The 17643-nt window shown below is 36.5% G+C and overlaps 1 protein-coding gene across 3 annotated transcripts in view; it reads right to left on the minus strand.

Annotated features, from left to right (window-relative positions):
• Positions 1-10251, minus strand: part of LOC135690816 (uncharacterized) — a 35663-nt gene extending 25412 nt beyond the window's left edge. The window contains exon 1 of one of the 3 annotated variants that reach the window (XM_089116175.1): positions 7326-10251. The gene's annotated coding sequence lies outside the window, so the exon portion shown is untranslated. Of the gene's footprint in view, positions 1-1128 lie in introns of all 3 variants that reach the window. The other 2 variants (XM_089116173.1, XM_089116174.1) reach the window with 2 other exon arrangements.
• Positions 10252-17643: the final 7392 nt, after the last annotated feature.

Below are 17643 nucleotides of genomic sequence, written 5' to 3' on the forward strand. Positions count from 1 at the left end.
CGAGAAGAGAAAAAGAAAAAGCGTGAAGTTTCGAGAGTTTTACGATGTTTTGATACAGATTTTGTTGGTTTTAAATGCGAGTTATTTTTGTTTTCGTGCTTCTAGGATGGTTCGCGAAATATTTGAAAATCACAAAATTATCTGTCTTTCTTCTGAAAATTTGCCAGTTTCCTAGAGGTTGACGACAAAACTTCAATTTTCGAAGATTTTCGAGAACTTTTAGGTAGAATTAAATTTATAACAAAATATTAATGTAACAAAAGAATTTCTGTCGGTAAAATATGGTTTTGCAACTAAAGCGAGAATGGTCACGCGACGCCACTGCCGATATCCACTAAGAAATCGGAAAGGAACAGAATTGTATGGACATCCTGTTCCGAACTCTACTATAACCTAATTATACTTAAAATACAACTACGCTTAATGTTCATTAAAAAGGGGAGTGATGTTATACTCAAGACTGCTTACCACGCCCCCATATACTTTTAACGTATGACTTATAACCACATGTTATGCTATGTTTTTGTGTTTTATGAATTTGTAATATGTTCAGCGGTCTAAGGACTTATTTTCAGATTCAAACGAAAGAACATCGACAAATTTCTCAGAACAACAAGATGTATATCGACGAAATGCTTTTACAAATAAATCGTAATTTTAGACTAACCGGAGAACCTTTCGCAAGCACTCTCATAAAACGAACTGAACTAATTGTGTAAAAATCTAAATACATAGTGTTGCGATATAATAGTATAGCTCAAGGGACAAATAAATGATACGTGAAGGTCTATTTAAAATCTGCAAGGTTAATAGGATTAAAAGATATAATGCGGAGAAAATACAAATGTGTTACTGAGTTAATTAAAAAACGTGAACGTAGAAAACAAGCAAAATGAGATTCGAAATAAACTTCCATTAAATTAAAATGCTGAGCAACACAAACAAGGCGTGACGGTGCGGTCGCTGCGAAGCATGATATGTGTTGCAAGGCAAAGCTCAAAGCATTGTTACAAATTGAGTTCGGTTGTCCTCATTGCGTTCTTCTTAGAGATTAATAAAAAGCAAAGCGGGATTAGATTATTATAAAACACAGTGCTACCTTACGTTATTTTAGGGGATAAAGCTTACCCTCTCTTTCCATTTCTAATGCGTCCCTTCCCTCGTCACGATCTTACAGATTCGAAGAAGATTTTCAATTATAGACTTTCGAGGGCTCGTCGGTGTGTAGAATGTCCTTTCGGTATTTTACGAGCTAAATGGAGATTTTTGGCAACAGAGTTGGAGACAAATGTGGAAAACTCGGAGATAATTGTTAAAGCGGCGTTATGTAAAATTATATAACGTTATGTATGTTATGTAATGTAACGTTAAAAAAGAATGTTATGTAACATATTTTGAACACTTTAGAAGTTATTAAACTTCTCTTTGTCAAGTTATTTGATTTTTTAAAAACTTTTGTACGTTGTTTTTTTTAATTAAAGTTTGAAAATACCTTCGAACTGCATTATTTGTGCAACCTCTGTCCAACATCTTGCTGTAACATCTCTGTTGCAATGCCTAGGATCCCTGGGATCCCAAATAGCTGGGGGCTTTTCGAGTTCAGTTATTCAAAGTTCGAAATCCATCTCGCTTACCCAAGCGTGTAACTAAACTGGCAGCTAACTAACAAGCAAAATCGCATTAACTAGCGTCTTTATATTTGCCAATTTGAACATAACAAAAGATTCCAGAGAAATTATCTGATAGCGACTGGAGGCGTTTTCAAATGATTGTGCAGTGTGAACGCAGCCATGTGAGATAGCGAATATAAACACAGGCGCCCAACGCAATTATGCTGGCATCTCCAAAACAATGAATTCAACAGCTTTAATTAACGTCATTCGGGTTAATGCTTTGAACAATGTGTTGAAATCAGATTGATATTTCGCTTGGTAAACAATCGTCCCAGCCAATTTTAATTTAGCAAATCTCTTGAAATAACTGTTTTAACAACACGCAAGTAGGAGCGGCGATACCCAGCGGATCAAAAAGCCGCGCGATTGTACTTTTTTTTTTCTCTTTCTTTATTTAAAGTTGGTACAATCTCGAGCTATACATACAAGCTAATTAAAACCAACTAATTTAAATTACCAGCGCTAAATATAATATAAATCAAATGTAACCGATGTTGTTAACATATTCCTTGCAAAGATTACAGGTACAATCAAACGATGTAGATTCTGAGATTTTTTTCTTGAATATTGATAAAGTAGGGGAGTACTTTATCTCATTTGGAATTGAGTTCCATATTTGGCTACATCTGTATGATACGGTATTAAATCCATATCTTTTGTAATGTGGCTCCGCTGTTTTGAATTGGGAGTTTCTTAAGTAATATGGGCATTCATTTATGGAAAATATTTCATCCATAAAAAGTGGATTCAATCCGTTAAATGTTTTGTAAATTTCTAACGCAAGATATTGTAAATTTTTCTTATGAGAAGTTATTGTTTTATTCTTTATTAAAAGTTTTTCAAAAGTTGATTCATAATCATCATGAGCTATTCTCATTGCTCTTTCATGAATCCGGTTTATTCGATTATTACTTTTCCTACTGCAAAACATCCAAATAAGAGGACAGTAATTAAAATATAATAATATGAACGTTTTCATTAAAAGAATTCGCTTAGATTTGTCCATATACGAAGCAATCCTGGCTAGAGCGTTTACCTTTTTCCCAGCTTATTTACAAAAAACTTTAATATGTTCTTCTAATATAAGTTGACGGTCTATTGTTACTCCCAAAAGTTTAACATTCTTACTTTCTATTATAACAGAACCATTTATATATAATAACGATGCGCTTCATAACCCCTTTCTCCGTGGCGACATGAGCGAAAAAGCTGAGGCTCAGAGCTAATTTATCTTTGTTCTGATCCCATGGAATACCCAAAACTTTCACGTTTTCATTTCGAATAACACGAGATGGGGCGTTTTCCCTGTTTTCAAATGAATTAATTAAATGGCATCTTCATTTCCCGAAAGGTCTGCTTGATTTGACAGTTTTTCTTGCGCTTCTATTCTCCGTAAAATTTTCGAAATTTAAATCCTCCGGCGATAAAACATTGTTTCAGTTTTTGATACATTCCAAAACATTTTTCCTCAGATGCGTAGGAAGGCGCAAAATCATCCACGTAGATGTATGAAATGACATTTTCGATAAAAGTAGGATCAGAACTCATGGTCGAATACAAATGATGTCTTATTACTATGCACTATATTTTATAGCGGAAATCGAAGCATAAACCAATTGAAAGTGATATATAAACCTTGCATTCCTTGTCTATGCGTTCATCATAAGAACGCATATTTATCACATTAAAGCGACATGTTTCTTCTCAGTCCCCAGCGGTAGAAGCCATGCTTTCCGAGCCCGTTCCAAAGAAGACGGGGGTTTAGTGCATAGTATCTGGTACCCAGGGTAAGTATCTGGCTAGCGAGACGCAACGTCAAATTTTTTGGAGTGGAAATGTATGCTTATTTTAGATAGAATTAGGATCCAAAAGATTACCATGGTATACAGGAGAATCAAATATAGCAAAATCCTCACTTTAAACTGCATTTTAAAAAATTAGTAATTTGCGAAATTTCATAAGGCAATGACAATTTTTTTCTCTTCAGGACCAATTAAATGAAAGTTGAAGGATTTGACGGCACGAATTTCTGCAGTGCATGAACAAACAGCACGTGGGTGTCTCACTCTTAGGCAACAACGCCTTCAGGGTATGTAACAAACTGGCATCACTTGGGCCATTCTTTTATCAGCTTCCTCATGATTTCACTTTATACTTCCTTCGAAACTGTCCCTGGAAATTAAGCACCTTCATCATGGAATGAAAACACCAGAGATGGCGAAGACGACTTCGACCCTCTCTCCCCTCTCTGCTTTTTAAAAAGATATAGCCAGATTTATTTAATAATCAAAGAGCCTGGTAATCTTTCAGAATTGTGATTGTTTTCGGGGTGTTCTTCGCATTCTTTGTTCTCGTTTTGAGTTTTGCTTTGAGAAAATAAAAATATACTTCCATTTCCACTGGCATAGCGTTTTTCAAAAAATTATTCGTATCATTCAATTTCGATCCGAGGAGCAGTATCAAGTATAGATATATTTGATACACTAGTAAAAATTTTCTAATTAGACACGAAAAAATTGAATGTATAAGAAAGTACGAGCCCTTTACAAAATAAAAGCCAAGAAAGCTATTTTGCTTGGGTCTTAAATTCCGCAATGGGCATGCTAAAGATACGACAGAAGCCAACAAGAAAGGCCTTTAAGACCCAAAGGGACAAATGCGTTGAGCTTCTACGCGAGGCAAGAACTTATCATTACAAAAATTAAGAACGAAAAATATAAATGATAATAAAATGCGAAAGATTGCTTTAACCCCAAATGCATTCCTTGATGAGTGACTAAAAATATGGCACCCACTTTTATTTTGAAAAGCAAAAGTCAAAGAGGGGATTTACGCAAACAATCAATTTAGGCAGGGAAATCCAGCGGAGACCAAAATGATGACACAAGGGACTTTGAATAATAAAACACTTTTCGTTTATCCCACTGAGTACGGATAGTGGCCGTAAGTGTGCAGAACATTTATATCCAGATGTGTATCAAAAGTAAACGGGGGAGAAGAAAGAAGCATTTGATTGGTTCTTTCATTTTTCACCAACCAATCAGTGGCCGTTTACCTTGAACCATTTTCACCAGAAGGAACTCTACTACATATAGATTCATATAATTATTTCTTTTAGAGATTAATAGCAATTGACAAATATAAAAGTGTCTTAAGCTACCTGCCAATCTGTGCTGATATTAGCTATCAATGAGCATTTGAATCGAATCATTGATTGGACAATTTTAGATCTGCCGATAACCTTCAAATTTGGAGTTCTAAAAGAACTTTATATATTAATTAGGCTATGTTCACATTGCTCCGTATTCGTTTTTATGCGTTTTCATATCGATCCGTTTTGCCTGCTCACACTGCTCCGGGTACATTTGAAAACGGTATGAAAACGATGACGCGTTCACATTGCTCTGTATAAAAAGGAAAACGCCACGAACTGGTTTACAGCACTCGCGACTGCTAAAAAACATTTTAAACGACTCACTGCCAATAATATTCCTCCGAGTAGTGTACTAACTTCGAGTGAATCAGCCATGTTAAGAAATATTGTTCAAATTGGCGCGGTTTAAGCTTCTTGCTGTATTGTTGTTGTTGTTGGCGTTTTCAAAAGTACCCGTTTTCGGTGTTCACACTGCATTTTTGCGTTTTCAAAAGACTCCGTTTTCAAAAGTATCCGTTTTCAAAGTGCGTTTTCAAAAGTCTCCGTTTTCAAGGTGGAGCAGTGTGAACGCAAGGCACAAACGGATACTTTCTTATCCGTTTTCATTTGAATCCGGAGCAATGTGAACGGGGCCTTAGCCACAAAGATTTCAGTTAGATTATTCTTAGGCAAACCATCAAATTCCTGGATTTTATTTAAAGAAAGGTATCATGTTTCAGGATTTTTTCAAGAACAAGTATCATAATTCCAGAATTTTATTTCAGGACAGGGCCATGAATGTTTCCCGGGCAGGCACATCCTCGTGATCTTTATCCTAGGTAGACCCGCGTGCTAGTTATGTAACTCAAGTTTCACCTGGTGCGCAATGCCCCTAATAAACGCCATCATTCGTCTAGGGACAAATAACGTTCCACTTTCTAAATACAAGTTAAACGAGAGAATTTCTTTAGAAATCCGTATTCCCAAACACTACGATTTGTTTTCAAGGAGCTAAAAATTTCAAAATCAAGCAGGCACGAAGGCAAGGGAGGGTACAAGAGAGCATTGCCCGCCCAACCAGAATTTTTTGCCCCTTTATACCCGTCCACAAATTTTAAGATGGAAATATGTCTTTGTCTAAAAACTCAGAAAACGGCGTGTTCCTACGTGACTTTTAAAAAAAGTCCCAACAAAGTAAGTGCCCTGTGCATTCATGAAAAAAAACCAATATCGACTGTGCACCAGTCCACACAATGCTAGCTATATTGAGTCGATCATACTATTGAAATGCTTCAGCCAGCGTTGAGTGCTTGTTTGTGGCACTGCGCAAGGTAGATGATCCCAACGAAGAAATATATACATAACATTTTAGCATTTACACGAAAACTAACATAACTCAGCAGTAAGCTCGTTAAGAATGTCAAAAGCGATTAATAAGCAATTACGAATGTCATGTGATTGTCATGTGACTCATGTGACTCTACTTGACAAAGACGCCAAACCCAACGATCTAATGATCCCAACGTAGACTCATACTTCTTTTTATTTTGAACGATAATCTTTGATGTCACCGCCTTCTGATGACTTTTTAAATATGATAAGGCTCCGTTGCACCTATCATTATGGCTTAGTTTCCATTTACAGGTAATTTTTTTATTTATTCTGCTAAATACGTAATAGAAAACAAGACTTCTCTTCAGATTTTTGCGTTTTTAATCGCCAGTGAAGGAAGATTACAAAGAATCTACAAAAATTTCGTTACAAATTCAGTGCAAGATGTTAAATCTGTATCAAACTCTGTATCAATTGCAAGATATAAAATTTTGAAGGCTCTTTAATACCATTACCTAAGTTCTTCAAAACCGCTTCTTAGGTTCTTGCCATCAAATAACAAGCAACGAGCTCCTTTGCTTCGCTCAGTTGACAAGACGAGCTTAACTCAGCATTGCCTGCCAGAGGCTTTGCTAAAGGAGGGCGATTCCCCCTATGCTTTGTCCGTCGGCACATAATTTATTTCTCAAACTTTAGTATAATTATGATCTTTTTGTAACAATTGTAACGTGTTAAGATTTCTGTAGCAGTCAAACTTACAATGTATGGCACTAAAAATGCTTTAGATTAAACGTTATAATTCTGAATACTGAAAGATTGAAATAGAAACACATAAAGGCAGCACATAAAATTACTTATCTTATGACCACACCCAAAAAGAGTACCCCTCCGACAATTTTTTGGCTTCGCCCCTATTGCCCGCTCACCTTTTCAGTGCTGGCTTCATGCCCGATATCAAGTGAACTAAATATATAAATATTATCGCATAGCAACAACCAGAATGACATCGAGAAAATAAAGAAGTATTATGCAATCTCGATGGAATTTAACAATATCAATACCAATAATAAATTAACTTGGAATGTGGAGTGAAATGTCAATATCGCTTGAAATATTGAAAACGCAATGAAAAAATTATATTTATAGGATTCAGTACAAAATACTCCCAATATATAAAACAAATTTACCGTTTTTGCCTGACTGAAGACTTGCTATCGGTTGCGACGAAACGTCTTTAAGAGCGAAGACTTTGCTTGTGAATTTTTACTCGAAGTCAGTTTTTCCACTGAAGTGACCTTGCAGAAAGCTCTGATTGCACAGAATGCCACGTGTTAGTGAGGAATCAGAATATTTTATCTGGAAGATCACCACGTGACTTAAGTCTTAAGAAAGGAATATTATTAACCACCCATCCGTCTGTTTTGGTGTTATCCGATATAATCTTTGAAGACATACCTTTTATTGTAAGGAGTGACTTAATGCAAAGAATGTGTGAAAGTTGACGTTGACATATCGAGGAGAGGACTGGCTCTGTATCAAGTGTGGGTAACCATTTTGGAGAGTGGGCCAGATCCTTCAAATCTTTTCTCAAAGCGGGCCAAGAGTAATAAGAAAAACGACTACTATAGCTGTAATAAAATGGCGACTACTATAGCGGAAAATTTTCATTTAAATTCAATTACACTACAATCAAAAACCACTCTATCACAAGGTAGTTTCCAAATAGGTAGCCTTGATTTTCAAGATAAGACTACTACAATCGTAAGTGCAAAAGAGAAAACTGAAGAAAACAACTGAAACTCTAAGTTATGTAATTCAGGCTTTGGCGAAGTCATTCTAGAAAGGAGATACTGAATAATCCACCAATCAACGTTTAGCATCGGTCTTTTAGCAAAGGCCATTCACTTTAATAAAAATATCAATTTTTTTTAATATAAGCTCCTCGGCTCATTATCAACTGAGACATGACAAAATAGAAACAAATGTGATAACAGCTCAACTGCTATGAGTGTGCCGAGCAAAATTCGTTCTTGCTACATTTGTTAACTTTTGCCAAGTCACTCAAAAGTTCTGTTGTCCTATCTTTCACCAAAATGAATTCTTGACAACGGATAGTGGACAAATTGTTTCCATGATTCCCAGGTTTGATGAAAATAATCTCATTTTGAATCGATATGTTTCATCCAATATTTGCAACCCCCGGAAAACTATCCTTGCCAACCATAATGGAAACCATAAGATGATCTCTCCCCCGGCCGAATTGTGGCCCGTGGGCCGTAGGCTATGCATAAATCGATTATTTATTTTATGCAAACAATTTGCATTAAAAACTTTATTTTTAAATTTTACTTTTACAAACTTTGGCGCAACCAAAATATTGCAGGGTGCGTGCGATAAAGATGTGACGCCACTGATTCCCTGCACTTCTACAATCCCGGACAAAATGGTTGAAACTTTTCAAGGAAAGCCAATCCTTGCCTGCACAGTTTGGTAGGCTACAAAACCATTGCTCCTGGCTATGGAGACTTGGTTCTCTCTGCTCTTACTCTAAACGCCAAGTCAATGTTAACTAGTAATGTCACCCATTATGCCTATTACAATGCTTTTGCAGTCTTTTGTGATGTGTTTTGCACCAGTGCAGTTACAACATTGTTGATTTCGTAGCAGAAATGCCTGCCTCTGTTTGGATTTTTTCTCTGTGCGGTCCAGTGATCAATGCTCGATTTTGTGACAGTATACACAGCTGAACATTGTTAAGCTTTCTGGCTTTCATTTTGCTGAATTAGTTCTTTTTGCATAGCGTTTCCTTTTGTCCCTTTCAAATGGAACGAAGGCTCTATGTCCTACATGCTATCAAATATTCCCAAAATCACCCCAAGAACTTCTTGAATTCTCACTTTGCCTGTTATTCTTTCGTTTCATCGTATATTGCAATCTGGGTTTGATCCATGAATGCTCCTTCTATTAAGCACATTTTATGATTTTCGTATCCCATAGGCTCTAACGACGCATAATGAGCGCAACAAGCCTTCGAATCAATACCATACTCTGCCTTCATCTTCTCTGGGGCCAATTCATAATTTATTTCTTTAATCCTGATCTAGAAAAGACAAACCTGTTAAACCTTGCGTCTGGAAGGCCACTGCCTTCGTACCCACGCATTTACAGGTAGTGATTATGTATCGCCTTCCATACGTCAAGGAAAAGGGCCTGCTGGATTGCAATGAAAGACAACTAAGGGTTGCTTGTTTTTGCTTGGCATAGTCGTTGGGCCGAGTTCAAATGTTGTCAATGCTTTGGACAAGTATTTATGTTAGCTGTATGGGGAAAACGACTTGCTTTAATTGATGAAGCTATTCTGGAGAACATTAGAAAAAGACGAGAAAACTGCAGAGTGCAGATCTATTTCTATTGCCTTCATACAGTTGCATCCTTAGGAAGCCGTTCGAATGGCTACCATCAATTTCCATTGGTAAGAGACTGGTACAATACCGTAACAAGCTTATTCTGAAGGCTGTCAAACTTTTAAAAGCTGATTCTAGATCAGATTTTAATGTAGATTCCGAATTTTGCGATTACCAATCTCAAGCGGAAGTTCAATTTTTGATAACGTCATAAAATGTCAATCGCAACACATTTTACACTCCTCCTACCTTATATTTTGAGCAAAAGCCAACAATATATAGATTTCTGAATAGAGGACATCAAGACCTTTCAAATGATATATAGCAAGTGTTTTTAGCCAAGTAAATCAGATCTAGCTTATTTTAAACAGAAACCAAAGTACGCAGAGCTGTGCGAGAAATCGGTATATTTACAGCAACTGTCCTTGCATTTTTTATATAACGCTGTGGTTGTTATATAAAGTGGATCAAAGTAATCCGTGTTTGGCGTTCCCACTAGCCCACAGATTGGTTAAATGATACCCGGGTAAAACCTGATCCAATTAGACAGGGAATTTTGCATAACATTCTAGGCAGGGCATTCCTCTCAACCACCGACCGCATTGCCTAACCTTTGTTTTCTCGGTTGATTATGGTGGGGGGTGAAAGGCTTGGCGGATCGGCGTATTTCGTTAATTTCAAAGAGCGGATTTTGTATTTATAAGTTTGGCAGAACGGATTTTCGTATTTTGTACCCCTGATTTGCACATTTTGCACAGCTTTTTAATTTACATGTAAAGATGTTTGTTTGTTCATATGTCCATAAGAAGGACAGTCATACTCAAACATGACACTGTCACAAGCATCCAACAAAGTGCAACAGTGCAAGCAAGTTCTTATGGACTTTGAAAGAGCAGTTCGTTCTACAGAACGTTTACCAAGTATCCTAAATGGACCACAGGAGATGGTTTCTGCGGCTACAATCAAGTCAGTTGATATTCTAGCTTGGGGTTTGCAGAGGTTGGATCCTATAATGTCATCTTTTGGAATTGTAGGCACGAACCTTCTCAGCTGCATGACGTTGGATGTGAAACATCTACATTCAACAAGCCATATTAAACACTCATAATTTACTATCAAAACAAGAATACTGTAGGGATTTTGGCAAAACCGTCAAAGAAAGTATCAAGCGCTTGTCATCATCATCCTTTTACTATCACACAAGTGAAAAAGCCTCATGGTATTCAAAGCCAGAGCATGGTATTCATTCAACAACCCTACCTTTGGTTTCCCCACTACCTCAGATAAACATGGATGAAAAGTCGGTCGGTGAAATGCGAAGTTACGCTTACACGTATGGCGCTGCGGTGCGTCAGAGGACAACTCGTCAAGAAACGACCATGACAAAACATGGCACCATGCCTGAAATGATCTATCAAAGAAAGCTAATCATCACAGAGAAAGCTAACTTTGCAAATCATAAAGATACAGTGGTTGATGCAGAGGAAATTGACAGCATTGGAAACGAAGTTGAAGAAATTGAACTCGAGTATGATTCAAGTACTAACGACGAAGATGATGATGCAACAAATTCTGAGCTCGACACAAGGTCAACGTTTCTGATCGGAGTTTCCACTCGATATGGAAAAGCTGTGAGGATCAATAACAAATACATATCATGATATCGTGACTATTGGTATAAATAACACATTAACTTGACGGATTTCGTATTTCGCCGGAAAAAATTAACGTATTTTCGTATTTCAATACACCCTTTCACCCCCTATATTATGGAACAATATGGTATTACGAATATTTCAGGCTCTTACAACATTTTCAAAAATTCATCAAAGTCACATTACCGATGACGTCAAAAAGGTTATCCCAGTACCCCAGTCCAAAAATAGCTTTTGAGGGCTTTTTTAAAGCTTGATATGAACTTCATCTTATTCAGCATATCGGATTGTATACTTGTACCAAACTTCATGCTATTATCATAACATGCACAATTCCACTGCTATGCGTCTGCACTATCAGGAAACTCGAGAATGCAAGTTGTTTGATAAACGAAAAGTTTCCACAGCCATAAATTTTTGCTTATAGGTCAGATCACATTGCTCTTTTTAAATCTTTTGCTCAGTTTTGCATGTTCTTTCCGATAGTATCATCAGATTTGAAAGTTGAAATTTTGCTGACCGTGCATTTTTCATGCTTCCGGAAACGCAATTTCCGGTCATTTGCCAGAATGTTCCCAGGGCTTAAAATGATCAGTGGCCTTTACTCTTATGCTTTAAACTTTAAAAACTTCGGTTACCCAGTTTGCTAGAATGTTATGCAAAATTCCCTGTCTAAATAGGAGACCCGTTTTAAACTTATCCGTTTTTAAAGTTTTTAAAGCTCTAGCCTGCTTTGATATGATTCGTTCTAATTGCTTGCTCCTATGCAGCTAGAATGAGCATCTCTGTTTCTCTTTGATCCTCCTCTTACCCACCTCAACCAAACCATGTCAACCTCTCCTTGCTAGCAGCTTCTTCTATTTTTCAAATAATCTTTTGGTGGCACAAAGCTTAAAAATGGCTTTGAAAAAAGCAAACATTATGTTACTTTTAAGCTTACTTTTTTCAAAGTCATTTTTCGCTTTTTCTGAAAAACTGTCCATGCAGGGCATTGTCGGCCCAATTTTGATCAGTTTTCTTTTTTATTCTAGTTTTTAATCTCTTTGCTGCTTCTGGTATAGAGTCAGCTCTGTTCATTCGAACTGATGTACGTCGAACTTTTACTAATTTCCTTGAAAATTTCCTTAAAAAACCCTTGCGAAAAATTGGTTGGCAAAGAACTATACATTTATCAAAAATCGAAGAACAATTTGTCGTACTTCAGTTTTTCAAACCAAAAAAGTTGAAAAATCCAAAAATAGGCAAAATTATGGTATCGACATTTTCATAAAAACATTGTGTAACAAATCATTCAATTAAAAATCGATTAATTCCAGACTAGGCCATGCTTTTTGTAATTAGCGTTTCGATGGGCTCGGTCCTTTATGAACGGTTTCTTAAAAAAAAGATAAGTGTGTGTGTTTTACTAACTACTGTTGTCACTTGGGCGGAACATGGGCGTATACTACAGAGAGAATCATGTTTTCGAATAAGAATATATCTATATATATGATTTTATGTAATGACGTATACTCAAGAAAGAGAACCTCTCTCCATGCCACGTGCTCCTATCTCTAAATCAATATTAACCATGAAAGGGCGTAATGCGAAGAGATCCCGGAAATGCAAAATATGGTAAGACCTTCTCACCATGTTTCCCGGAGCCCTGGACCCAAATGGAGGTTTTCTGTTATCTTCGCAATAATTAACTATGAGACAGATGGCACACTAAAATCATTGAAAAAACTTGATGTTAATTTAGGGGACATTGAGAAACAGATACATCTTGGTTTCAACAACTTAATCAATGCCAAATGACAGGTTTATGGAATCTTAACTTCAGAGGATACTTATAAATGCCCGACAAATGTTTTAATAGTTTCTTATGTCTTATGTTACTTTTAAAGACTAATAGTTGCATCACAGTTACAATGCAGCAGGAAACATTACGGTCGCACGGTCACTGACCGGAGGAAGGTCCGCAAAAAACAATAGAAGCTCCTATGACACACCAAAGCCACGCCCACTTTCTTTGTGAGGGAGGTTTGCCTTCTGGGATGTTTTTGTCTGGGGGAAGGTTAACAAATTTTCTGGACTCTGGTACAATGGCTGCCAAAAGTACTTGAACACCCAGAATTTTGCGTTGCATTCTACATCTTTCATTCCTTTTCCGGAAAAATTACTACTTCCGCTCCCTTCCTTCTAGAACAATGCTGATAATTTAGAGAAATATCATAAAAGTAACTCAAAAGAAAGTGTTTCCTGAAATCCTAACCCATTTTATTGTAAACCAACATTGTTCCGTTGGGCAGTTGATTGATTTTGACCTTCCAAACAGGCATAGTACAAGATGATAGAAAACATTTCTTGCAAAGCTAGGTTACATATAAAAACTGTTAGCTTTCCCAGATATTTGAGGCCCTATAAGGGGGGATGACGTTATTTCAAATTTCATAATGATATCTTGCAATTATTTCATATTTCAAAATTAACAAAGCAAAGTATTTCGAAATTGTCGAATGCTCCATTCTGCCTTCAGGTGTCAAGAGAAGTTGGACCGACTCACATACAATTGGGGAAAACCAATTTTTGCAGCCACAAACATTGAAAATGTGTAAAGAATGGATGCATAAAAAATCAAATAGATTCCGTATGTTTCTAAGGCTTAAAATGATCAGTGGCATTTATTTTTATGATTTAAACTTTCATCAAGTTTAAAACAAACAGTTAAAGTGGGCCAAATTCTCTTTGCGGTTGCGTGTTTGTGGCTTTTCATAATAATGCCTTGCGTAACTTATAATCACTTTTAACATTACTTTACATTACTTATTGGCGCCATACTGAAATCAAAGATATGGTCAAGAACAAAATTTTCAAGATAAGAATAACTTAATAAAGTAATGTAGATAAAAACATGTTGATGATGCTATTTGATGTTCCGGTCTATTTCGTTGAGATAATATAAGCCAAAAGTATTTGCGGTAGATTTTATGCTATTGGTATTTTTCCTAAACGTAAAGTATGTAAAGCCTTTTAAACCAAGGTGTAATATGGTTGGTATCTTAACAGGTCTACAGATCAATAGTCACTTGAGTCAATGCTTGAGATCAATAGTCTCTTATATCTTTAAGTATTTGTAATTACAAACATGCATTTTTTCCTCTCTATGTTATGGCCCCGGAGTAGACAGTGTTAATGCTCCCCGGAGTATCGTCTTTGTAGTGTATGTAAAGTAGCGTGTAGTTAAGGTATTACAGTAACTTGTTATGTAACTTTTTGGAATGTATAAATAGTCAATGCTGTTATCAAGTAGATAATTCTCTCACAACATTTAAAGAGGTATTCAGTTATTTTGTTATTCCACATTTCAAACTGGAAACCAAAGTTATTTATAAGTGGTCAAAATATACAAAAATATAAAAAATTGATTTTTTTGATTTCACATTTAAAGAGGTTTGTCATATTTGGTTTGATCGGCGTTAAAGAATTTGCTGACTACGGCTACACACAAACAAAGATCTGACTTCGTTGGAACATTTTGTATTTTGGAAAATATGTACTTGTGGAAAGATTGGACTGTTCTGTTATCAACCATATTGATTATTCCGTAAATCAGAGTGGAAACACGCCATACAGTTACTTCAGGCGATGTTTCCCGTGAATGCGAGTATTTCGCTTTTTGTCACATGACCATTTTGCAATCGCAGCCACGTCTTTGCGCTTTATTTCATTGCAGACTGCGGCTTTTGGCTGCTGTTTTGCAAGGGTTTGTGGTTTTTGGATTTCCTTTCAAACTTGAGATAATTCACAAAACGAATTCATTGTCCAAAAAAGAGAAGCAAAATAATAGAATGTATCAGACAGACTTTTCATTTTAAGTAACTTTATGATCTGAATGCAAAGTAAATATTTAAAGACACAATTAAACCACTTATATCACACACCAATGCATTGAGATTGCAGTGTCAAAATGGCAGTATAAGCTACATTGACTCTGATTGACGTAATCGTTGTCACACGAGCGATGTGTTATAAGGATCATGTTTGGCCTTTTCGTTGTGTCAAAACCACACTTTCGTCACTTAATGCTGGTATCATTTGACATGCTTTTTGCAAGAATACTGTTTTTGAAATTATAGCCTGATTACTCTTTTTGCGTTGAATTAGCTTTGTGCGTCATTGTATATAAAGAAGAATTTCCTTCTAACTATTCAATGGCAGGGGATCCTTTCCGCCGAGAACATAAATAAGTAAATAACTCTCAGATTCGTATTGGTTAGTCATGTTTCCTTACGTGTATTGAACTTAATCTGTAACAAAATGTCGTACACCAGTTAGTCATAATTCAACCAAAGTTTCTATGAATTAATTTCTATTAAACAAGTTTAAAGGGACAACGCATTTAGTTATCATTGCGTTATTTCAGCACAGAAAAAGCAGAAGTTTACTTTATCTGTGTTCCAATTGAATTTCGATAACAACTGGAAATGGCAACTTGTGAACTGGATGACGGAAGGGTGATTGTGAGAAACAGAAAACTATTTCATTTGGAAAGGTCTCTAAAGTATAACTGGGATGTCGCTTACTGGCACTCCAAACGTGACGAGAAATGGTTGGAAACACAAATCGAGAAATTTCGTCAACAAGAACGTAGGGCAATTATAAATTTGAATCTCAAGATACACGAAATAGGTAGACGGCTTACTCAAACCTCTCAAGTGCCCTCGAAGTCGGTTGATTACGCAGACAACTTCAAGGACAACGGAACAGGGACAACGCAGTTAAAAAATGGCACTGGAAGCTTTGGGGAAACGCAAGCTCGTTTACGAGACCAGCAATCTAAACCAAACAAGCCAGTTAATGAAGCCTATATAAATGATGACCTCATATTATCGGAGGAAAGGCAGCATTCTCCGCAGCATCCAGGGGAAACATTAAACGCTGCTCAAGATATCATGGAGGATTACACTGTGGATAAGTTAAAACCTACAGCTTCTCGGATTTCAAAGAATAAACAATTCAAAACAATGTTGGCAGCTGCTGGGGATCAATCGGGTTTTAAGAACAGAACTTCGAGTTGCCCCAGTTCTCGTTGTAAATCTAAATGCAGCCTAGAGCCTCAGCGAATCCTTGGGCGCTCAAGGTCATACACAGTGAGTGTGGCAACCGTTTCCAGCCGGACACCAGTCGTTACGAGACAGAGAAGTTATACAGGACGGGAATCTAATAGAGCAACGATAACTAAATCGAATACCAGCTCTCCCATCAATTCATGCTTAAAGGACGAATTTGATCAGTTACGTAATTGTAGATATTTGAGATAGAAGGTTTTGTTAATGAACGTTTCAAAATAAGCAGACAATTTGTGTCCTTGAATTGGTAACATTATTAATTAGCCTCTTTATGTAACGTATTGCATTTTCCCAAAGGCTACAGTATCATTGGTCATACGGGTGTTACAATAACCAAATTTTATCTCTCGACCCACCCCCTAGCGTCATTTCGTATATTTACTGAACCCTAATCCATGATAATAAAATGATATATTGATGATCCATATTCTCCGAAATTTCATTGTCGTATTATGAACAAAGCATCGCTAGAGCAAAAACTGGGAACTCCACATCGTTGATTTTATCCTTAAATATATACAAAAGGTAACTATATACAACTATAACATGGACGTAACTTGTTAGCTCCTCACAAACTTATAGCGTGTCTTTGTGGTAAATATCAGACTGCAGGCTATGAAACTTTCAACCAACGTCAAATAAGGTTGCTTTATTCGGTTTATCGACCTATTTTCTTAATGCTCGCGAAATATTTTGTTTAGTATGTCTTAACTTCATGACCCTCTCCCGAATTACCCGCCAAAAAGTTTTCGAGATTTCCCTACCTCTCTTGTCTAAAGTGAAAGTTGTAATTAGGAGCAACTGGAAACAAATTATTAAATGATAAAATGGTGTATATACCTGTTGTTGTTTCCGGACGTCCTGTTTCTAAATAATGTTGAGCCGGGAAAATGAATGTTCATAATTCCTTGATCTCAAATTAGCATATTTGCTAAATTTCTTATCATGTTATAAAAATAACAGCGAATGTAGTGTTATTTGCAACAAATTTTGTAAATGATTAGACACCGGTGTCTATTCATAATATTTTGACATGGCTCTCTAGATATACTATATATTTATATGAGAAGCCGCACTGTAAGAATTGTTGGATAGTATTGACACGCAGAATGAACACGCAGAACAAGAATATGACAACTTATTCCAGCTTAATTGCTTTTTAACAGTTCAACTATAAAACTGTCTTGAATAATGCAATCAGTAAAATTACATTGCATCCTGATGATGTTTTTGAATGAACTCTTCAGCTTTAAATATTTGAAAACCACGAGGGAGACGTTGAGAGGCGAAGAGGAGACGGAGGGGAGGGGAAGCTGCCCCATGTTTACGTTTTAA

The sequence above is a fragment of the Rhopilema esculentum genome, chromosome 4 (assembly GCF_057945365.1).
Source record: "Rhopilema esculentum isolate cy_ngs chromosome 4, ASM5794536v1, whole genome shotgun sequence".
NCBI lineage: Eukaryota > Metazoa > Cnidaria > Scyphozoa > Rhizostomeae > Rhizostomatidae > Rhopilema > Rhopilema esculentum.